Below are 9,133 nucleotides of genomic sequence, written 5' to 3'. Positions count from 1 at the left end.
TCCAACACCACAGTTTGAAAGCATCAATTCTTTGGCACTCAGCCCTCTGTATAGTCCAACTCTCACAACCATATATGACTACTTGAAAAACCATAGCCTTGACTAGACGGACCTTTGTTGGCAAAATAATGTCTCTGATTTTTAATATGCTGTCTAGGTTGGTCATAACTTTTCCTCCAAGGAGCAAGCCTCTTTTAATTTCAAGGCTGCAGTCACCATCTGCAGAGATTTTGGAGCCCCCTGAAAATAAAGTCTGTCGCTGTTTCCATTGTTTCCCCATCTGTTTGCTATGAAGTGATGGGACCAGATGCCATGATCTTAGTTTTCTGAATGTTGAGCTTCAAGCCAACTTTTTCACTCTCCTCTTTCACCTTCATCAAGAGGCTCTTTAGTTCTTCTTCACTTTCTGCCATAAGGGTGGTGTCATCTGCATATCTGAGGTTATTGATGTTTCTCCCTGCAATCTTGATTCCAGCTGATGCTTCATCCAGCCCAGCATTTCTCATGATGTACTCTGCATATAAGTTAAATAAGCAGGGTGACAATATACAGTCTTAACGTACTCCTTTCCCTATTTGGAACCAGTCTGTTTTTCCACATTCCATGTCCAGTTCTAACTATTGCTTCCTGACCTGCATACAGATTTCTCAAGAGGCAGGTCAGGTGATCTGGTATTCCTATCTCTTTTAAGAATTTTCCACAAACTGTGGAAGAGTGGATTAAAAAATAATAACTCAACTCTATGTTGTTTATAAGAAATTCACCTCAAACATGATGACAGAGGTAGCTTCAGAGTAAAAAGATGGAAAAAATATCTCTAAGCCCAGATGACTTCACTGCAGTATTTTATCAAACATTCAAAGAATTAATAAATGATTTTAATCTATTTCAGAAAATTAAGAGAGGAAGGACACTTTCCAACTAATTTTATGAGCCTATCCTATTCTGATCCCCAAGTCAGACAAAAATAGCACAACAAAGAAAACCACAGATCATTACCCCTCATAAATTTAGATGTAAAAATCCTCAGAAAAATTTAGCAAATTAAAGAACAGATAAAAAGATGATATACCACAATCAAGTGGGGTTTATCTTTCCAGTTATAAAGGTTGGCTACATATTTCACAACCAAGGATGAAGGTCATATGAACATTTCAATTTACACAGGAGAAACATTTGACTAAATTCAACAAGTTAATCATTCATGATAAAAATTCTATGGAATAAAAAAGGACTTAATCTCATAAAGAACATTTACAATGCCAATAGAGAACATCATTCTTAATGGTATGACTTTCCCTATGAGACTGAGAAAACAAGGCAACAATATCTGGTTTTACCACTCCTACTCAACATAATACTGGAATTTCTAAACACTGCCACAAGTCAAGGAAATGCAAAAAAAAAAAAAAAAAAAAAAAGGAAGAAGAAGACATCCAGATTGGAATGAAAGAAATAAAACTTTCTCTACTTGCAGACAACATGCTTGTTTATGTTGTAAATTCCAAGGAATGTATAAAAATCATCTAGAATTAGTAAGTGAGTTCAGAAAGATGGCAGGATACAAAGTTACTATGCAAATGTATTTCTATATGCCGATGACATTCAAGTGAAAACCAAAACTAAAGATACTACTTAGAATTGCTCCAAAGAAATGAAATAGGTATAAATCTAACAAAACATGCACAAGATCAATATGGTAAAATTTATGAAATGCTGATAAAGATACATAACTTGTTCAAGATTTGAAAGATTCAACATAGCAAAGATGGTAATTCTTTCCAAACTCATTTACAGATTTACCACAATCCTTAATGAAATCTCAACAAGATTTATTTTTATAAATATAGAAAGGCTTATTCAAAATTTTAGATGCAAAGGCCCTAAAAGAGCCAAAACAAATTAAAAAACAGAAAAGTGGGAGCAATCATTCTTTTAAATGTGAAGTGTTTGCTACCAGCTACAATAATAATAACAGTATCATATTAGCAGAGGGATAGTCATATAGATGAATGAACAGATAGAAAATGAAGAAATAGATCTACACAAATTTGTCCATCTACTTTTAACAAAGGAAAAAAAATCATTGCAGTGAGAGAGATAGGGTTTTCAGTAAATGGTGCTGAAGTAGGTACCCACAGCAAAAACAAAAAATCTTAAACTAATCCTTCAACTTTATACAAATTTTAAATCCAAATGGTGAGTTTTTACAAGTATGTAAAATGTAAAACTTCTAGAAAAAATATAGGATAAAATATTCAAGACCTATTAGGCAAAGAATTCTTAACCAAAAGTATGACTCATAAAAGGAAAACTTGATTAATTGAACCTTATAAAATATAAAACTTTTGCTCAGCAATTGACCCTATTAATGAATATAAAAAGACAAATTATGGAAAAGGACATATTTGCAAATCACATATTTGACAGAGGACTTGCGTGTGGAACTTACAAAGAACATCTCAAACATTTAAAAAAGACAAGCTAACTTTTAAAACAGGCAAAAAATATGCATAGACATTTTATGAAATAAGATATGCATATGGAAAGTAAGCACATGAAAAGACATTCAACATCATTAGGAAAATGCCAAATAAAATGGCATACCAAATACATACCATTCATAATTACAGAAATAAATACAGTAATAACACAAATGATGGTGAGGATGTGGAGAAACTGGATCCATGATAAATTGCTGCTGGGACTATAAAATAATACAGAGTAATATAATTTTTGTAAACGATATCTTGACCCTGGCTAGAGGTTGGTCAGTTTTCCTTCCTGAGCACCCAATTAAGCCCAAATTCCCAACTATTGATTTACTGGGCTCACCATTATTTGTTGTTTTTGCTGTCAGTCACTAATTCGTGTCCGACTCTTTGCGACCCCATAGACTGCAGCACACTAGGCTCCCCTGTTCTTCACCATCTCCCAGAGTTTGCTCAAATTCATGTCCACCGAGTCGGTGATGCTCCTTCTCCTTATGCCTTCAATATTCCCCAGTATCAAGGTCTTTTCCATGAGTCGGCTCTTTGCATCAGGTGGCCAAAGTATCGGAGCTTCAGCATCAGTCCTTCCAATGAATATTCAGTCTTGATTTCCCTTAAAATTGACTGGTTTGATCTCCTTACAGTTCAAGGGACTCTCAGTTGTCTTCTCCAGCACCACAATTTCAAAGCAGCAATTTTTCAGCGCTCAGCCTTCTTTATGTTCCAACTCTCACATCTGTATACAACAACTGGAAAAACCTTAGCTTTGATTATAGGGGTCTTTGCCAGCAAAATGATGTCTCTGCTTTTTAATATGCTATCTAGTGTTGTCATAGCTTTTCTTCCAAACAGCAGGTATCTTTTAATTTCATGGCTGCAGTCACCGCCCACTGTGATTTTGGAATCCAAGAAAATAAAATCTGTCCCTGCTGCCACTTTTATCCCTTCTATTTGCCATGAAGTGATGGGACCAGATGCCATGAGCTTCGTTTACTGACGGTTGAGTTTTAAGCCAGCTTTTTCACTCTCTTCTTTCACCCTCATCAAGAGGCTCTTTAGTTCCTCTTCACTTTGTGTCATTAGAGTGGTATAATCTGCCTATCTGAGGCTGTTAATATAGCTCCCGCAATCTTGACTCCAGTTTGGGAGTCACCCAGCCCAGCATTTCACATGATATATACTCTGCAAATAAGTTAAATAAGAAGGGTGACAATATACAGCCTTGTCCTACCCTTTCCCAATTTTGACCCAGTCTGTTCCTCCATGCATCTTTATTGGATTTTAACAGTTTGCAGGGCGTGCCTCTCACCCCCATGCTGTGACCTTACCCCTGGCAGGCTGGAGCCTGATTCTTCACTTTGCCCTGCTTGGAGCACAGGGCCTTAACCACTAGTTAACTAATGCACCCTCATGCAAACACCATCTATCAGCTCAGTCCTTTCTCTGTTCACTTTCAACCACCACCTTAATAGTACATCTTGATCTTCGAACACAGCTCAGGAGAGTTACATCTGGCTAGGATCCCACCACCAGAATTGTCCTTGAATTTACTGGACTGAACAACCATTTATGGACTGAAACGGGCCATTAACTATTATTTTCTGCGTATCTGAGGCCAGAAGAATCATTCACGACTAAATGTCTTGTCTTTAGAGAGATCAAGATACTGGCTAAGCTCAAAAGTCTGAAAGCCTGTCCTGTTTCCAAGTAACTGACAAGCAAATCAAAGGGAGGAAGATCAAGGGAAAAAGAGAAGAGAGGGACAAAACTGAACGGCCTGAGACCAAAAAAAAGAAGAACAAAGAGTTAGTTGGGAAGAGTAGGAGCGTTAAGAAGATGATTAAGTATAAACGACAAGGCAGTAACAAGCGAAGAGAGCGCGAAGACGGGAACCCAGGCCCCGAGAGGCGGGCACTGGGCACGGGCTCCCCAGAGCCGGGAGAGGGAAGAGAAAGGGCGGGGCCTGCGGAAGCTGCGAGCGGAGAGCGGCCGCCCCGGACGCGGAGCGGCGGCGCGCGGCGGCGGTGGCCAATGGGCGCCCGGGATGTTGGAGCGGCAGCGTCAGTGGCGGCGCGCGCGCGCGCGCTCGCCGCGGAGGGGGTGGGCGGGGGAGGGGGACGGCGGCCGCCGCCATGATGCCTGTTCGCTTTCAATGAAAACAAGGGGGACGCGGGGGAGGAGGCGGCGGCGGCGTCGGGGGCGGCGGCGGCGGCTGCGCGGGGGCGGAGGCGGCGGTGGGTGCAGCGAACAGGGAGAGACCGGCGGCCGAGAGGCCGGGGGCGCGTAGTGGCGGCCCGTCGAGGAGGCTGAAGCGGGCGGCCGACGCGGCGGGTCTCGGAGGGGGAACAAAGAGCGGCGACTGAGGCGGCAGACGAGCGGCGGCGGCGGCGCTGCGGCTGCGGGCGGGACTGGCATGGTGGTTCCACAGGTCAGGCCCCGCTGCACTCACAGGGAGGAGGCGGCGGCCGCGGCGGAGGAAGGCGGTGCGCGCCAGGAGGTGAGCGGGGCCGGCCCGGGGCCCAGCGGGCGCGCTGGCGGCGCACGGGCCCCTCGCAGTCGTGTCCCGGGGGCCGTAGCGCGGGGCACCGGAGCGAGAGCACCCGAAGTTTCGTGGGCGGCGGGCCTGCAGCTTGGACGAGACGGCGGCTGTCGAGGGGTCCTTGGACGCGCAGCTGTCGCGATCCCGCGGAGTCCGGGGCTCGGGGGTGTTGATTGACGGCGGAGGTGGGGGCACGCAGCGGGGGCTCCGGGGTTGGCGGGGTGCCCTGGCTCTCGACTCCGGCTCTGGTCGCTCGCAGGAGGAGAGTTGGTGTCTGGTACTCTTGGCCAGGATGGGTGGCAATTTTGGAGAAGTGGCAGTGTGGGATTGCGCGAAGTGTAGTTTGGAACTTCGCAGTTACCGCAGAGCGGGAAACTGTTCCCCCCGAATGTGTTTAAAATTAAGTTTAATGCAGTTATTTTTTTTGCGGGGCGGGGGGATGGATTGGGAAGATGGGAATGCCATGGTTAGAGAAGCCTTTAGCAGCAGATGGAGAGATTAGGATATTGCTGAGGACTCAGAGATACAATTACTTGAAGCTTTTATGTTTAATAACCTAAATCTTGTCTTTCCTCCTTTTTTCTAAGTACCAGTCATTATTTTCTTCAGTAGCTTTTTTTTCTTTTGACTCTTCTCCTTCTGTACCTTTCTTGAAGAACTTGCTGAGTAATACCTGTAACCTATTCTTGAACTGTTAACTGCAAAAGACCAAGTTGTGAATGGTCGTTTTGCTTGTCCTTTTTGGATGTATTATTGTGTTAAACTGAGGTTTAAATAATTTCCTTGAATATGAGTTCCCATACTTATTTCCAGGTGGATTGCCCCATTGGTGGTAGTGCAGAATCTTCTTGCCTCTTTGTGTCTGGGGATTTTAATTTTGGGGAGGAAGAGAGTGAATATGAACAGGTGAAAAATAAAATGGCATATAATTACACTTTTCGTTTTTCTGAATGCACTAGAGTTTATCATCCCAAAACAGTTTTGTAGGCTGTAGGAGCTATGTCCATTGATCGAAAGGTTTTGAAGACTTGTTTTGTAATCGCTGTCAGAGTAATTATTCCAGTCTTTACAATGTGATGACTTTTAGAATAAAAATAGCTTAATATTTTTAGACCAGTGATCTAGTACAGTCCTCTTGCTTTAAACAAAATTTTTGAATACCTACTAATGAGGAAACAAACTTAGAAAGGTTAAAGCGACTTGCCCAAGATATTACAGTTAAGAGGGAAAGGACCAGGTTTTGTTTAAGTGTGAGAGCACATGAAAGTGATGTACTTGACAAAGATTAGTCCTTTTGGGAGGGCAGAGTGTGTTTGTTTTAATGAATGGAAGTTATTTGAAGTAGTTGAGCCTGATCAGTTTCAGTAGGTGAACAAGACACTTAATGAAAGGGTCAAAAAGCGAGGATGTGACAAAAGACAAAGTTTCTTGTGAAGCCAAGAAGGTTTTGCATAGTTTCAGAAGTGTCTTCCTCAGTGGTAATGTGTTAATAGATGAAGAAGCTCTTCTGAATGCTTGTTTGTTTGTAGGGATTTTCAGTTTTCTCAGACCTTGGTGGCAAAGTAAAACTTTTCAGACTCTTGAATAGACATGAAGTTGGTTATAGAACTTAGTCCTCTGGCATTTGCGTCTGTACCTGTGGTTTATAAATAATGTATTTTGGTTAGTGCTTAGGCATTCCACTGTGTTCATATTAGCCTTCTTTTAATGTTCTTTAAAGCATAAACCTTTTTCATATTGTAGTGCAGTGGAAAGGGGTAATACATGTAAGGCATACTGAAATAAATGGTCAAGGCTGCTCGCAGCTTGTAGTTTTTGGGTCATAAAACATGAGGACTCTTTAGCACCCTTGTAACTTTCTCACACTTAAGGTGCACTGGTTGAAAAACTGCTTTTTAAAGTGTTTATTTGCATATAAGGTGGGGGCTCATTTAGGCTGCCTTAATCTTACCCTTCTCTGGCCTTTACCGCTCTCTCTTCCATTTTTATTTTCTTGATAACTTATGTGCAAGGAATAGTATATGCTGGACATAGTGTTGGACCCTGAGAATTAAAAAGTGAATAATAGTTGCTGTCTTCTTGTTGCTGTAGTCTTAGTGGGTGTACAGAGGCTGTGGGAGAATAGGAGAGAATGATTAAATTTGTAGAAGGTGTGGGCGCAGTTTACAGAAAATAACATGGAATATAGGTTTGTCAAACTGGGGAGACGGGTCATTTCCAACATAAGGAACTCTGGGTTCACTGAGGTGCCAAGTGTTGGGGGTAAGGCCAGTGGTGATATGTTACTGAAAAGGAGAGTGACTGGAGATGAGCCTGCAAATGTCCATCCTAGATTTTGAAGAACCATGCTTATTAAGTTAAAAGTGAGGTTTATATCTTTATCCTGTAGCAAAGGAAAGAGCAAAATATTTTTCAGAGGGGAGCAGTGTGATTTAGAGATCATTTAGGCATCAGTGTGGGCAATTAAGTGGAGGCCCTACATGTAAGAAAGTCACATTTGAGATAGTGTGAAGTTAGTGAATCTGAATCTATTTTAAACTTGGATATAGGGTATTTTGTTTCTGTGATCTCTTTTGTAGTGAGCTTGAGGACTTGGTTCAGTTGCTCTGTAATATAGGGTAATTTAAAATGTTTTGAAAATTAAGAGCAATCAAAACAATGAAACCCATATAGTGGTACTGTAGGTAGGCATTCAGGCTTTCAGAACTTGTCTTCTCAGTTAGGCTGAGGCAGACTGTAGCAGTTAAGCTGGAAAAATCAACCCTTTGCTCACCAGAAGTGAGAGCCACCAAGCTTAAAGGTTATGGCTGTCCTGATGGTCTGTGAGGATATGAACTGTAAACATTTTGTGAAATTGGGTGGAGGACGGAGTTTTCCCTTCTGTATGGTGGCGGTGGTTTAGTTTCTAAGTCATGTCTGATTCTTGAGACCCCATGGACTGGGGTTCCTGCCAGGTTCCTTTGTCCATGGGATTTTCCCAAGCAAGAATACCTGAGTGGGTTGGCATTCCTTTCTTCAGGGAATCTTCCCAACCAGGGATTGAACCGAAGTCTCCTGCATTGGTAGGTGGATTCTGAACCACCAGGGAAGCCTAGAGCAACATATAGGTTCCTAAAAGTCACCATGGTAGGCAGAATTGTGCAGTAAAAACTATAGGCCTTTTGGGAAAAATGGTACTGGGACACAACACTCAAAACATTGTCAGTGACTTTATTTTTTAAAAAAGGAACCTGATAAAAATAGTAGCATAGTTTTATACATGTTAAATGATTAAGGAATACATAAATACCACAGGTGCTGGAGAAGACTCTTCAGAGTCCTTTGGACAGCAAGGAGATCAAACCAGTCAGTCCTAAAGGAAATCAACTCTGAATATAGATTGGAAGGACTGATGCCGAAGCTGAAGCTCCAATGTGAAGCTGATGTGAAGAGCTTACTCATTGTGAAAAGACCCTGATGCTGGGAAAGATTTGAGGGCAGGAGGACAAGAGGACGACAGAGGAGATGGTTGGATGGTATCATCGACTCAATGAATTTGAGTTTGACCAAACTCCTGGAGATAATGAAGGACAGGGAAGCCTGGGGTGCCGCAGTCCATGGGGTTGCAAAGAGTTGGACACAGCTAAGCAGCTGAACAAATACCATGATAAATGTGACACTCTACCTTGAAAAAGACCTGGTTTGCTTGTGGAAATGGCATCAGAAGGGTTGCTGCTTGTGAGTTATTGTAAAGTGATGGAAAGAGGGTTACCTGAAATCAAATGGAATGTTATAATAACACCAAATGTGGATGGGTGTGGCTCAGCATATGTGTACACACAGACTGAACTGATGGAGCTGATAGGTGTTTTCAGGTGTGTATTTTGTAAATTTCTATGTAGCTCCGTTCAGCCAGGGGCAGGTTCTACCTTTTTCAAGTGTTTTTCTCAGACAAAATCATACATAAGCAAATGGGAATTTTGTGTTATGCTCAAGTTTTCTAATATATCAGTCGCGTTGGAACAGGTTATTTTCAGAATAAAAGATACAGCAGAACTGATTACACTTCAACATAGCATTTTAAAGTAGTGCTAAAACTCAGTTCCAAAAATACCTGAAACAC

The 9,133-nt window shown here is 42.1% G+C and overlaps 1 protein-coding gene across 4 annotated transcripts in view; it reads left to right on the top strand.

Moving 5' to 3' along the window:
- Positions 1 to 4,715: 4,715 nt before the first annotated feature.
- CNOT6 (CCR4-NOT transcription complex subunit 6) overlaps positions 4,716 to 9,133 on the top strand; it is a 77,285-nt gene continuing 72,867 nt past the window's right edge. For 3 of the 4 annotated variants that reach the window (XM_061149617.1, XM_061149615.1, XM_061149614.1), the window contains exon 1: positions 4,716 to 4,989. The gene's annotated coding sequence lies outside the window, so the exon portion shown is untranslated. The remainder of the gene's footprint in view (positions 4,990 to 9,133) is intronic. The other variant, XM_061149613.1, reaches the window with a different exon arrangement.

This window comes from Dama dama, chromosome 9 (assembly GCF_033118175.1).
Source record: "Dama dama isolate Ldn47 chromosome 9, ASM3311817v1, whole genome shotgun sequence".
Taxonomy (NCBI): Eukaryota; Metazoa; Chordata; class Mammalia; order Artiodactyla; family Cervidae; genus Dama; species Dama dama.
Note: the sequence above shows the minus strand (reverse complement) of the source record. Positions and strands in the feature narration are given on the sequence as shown.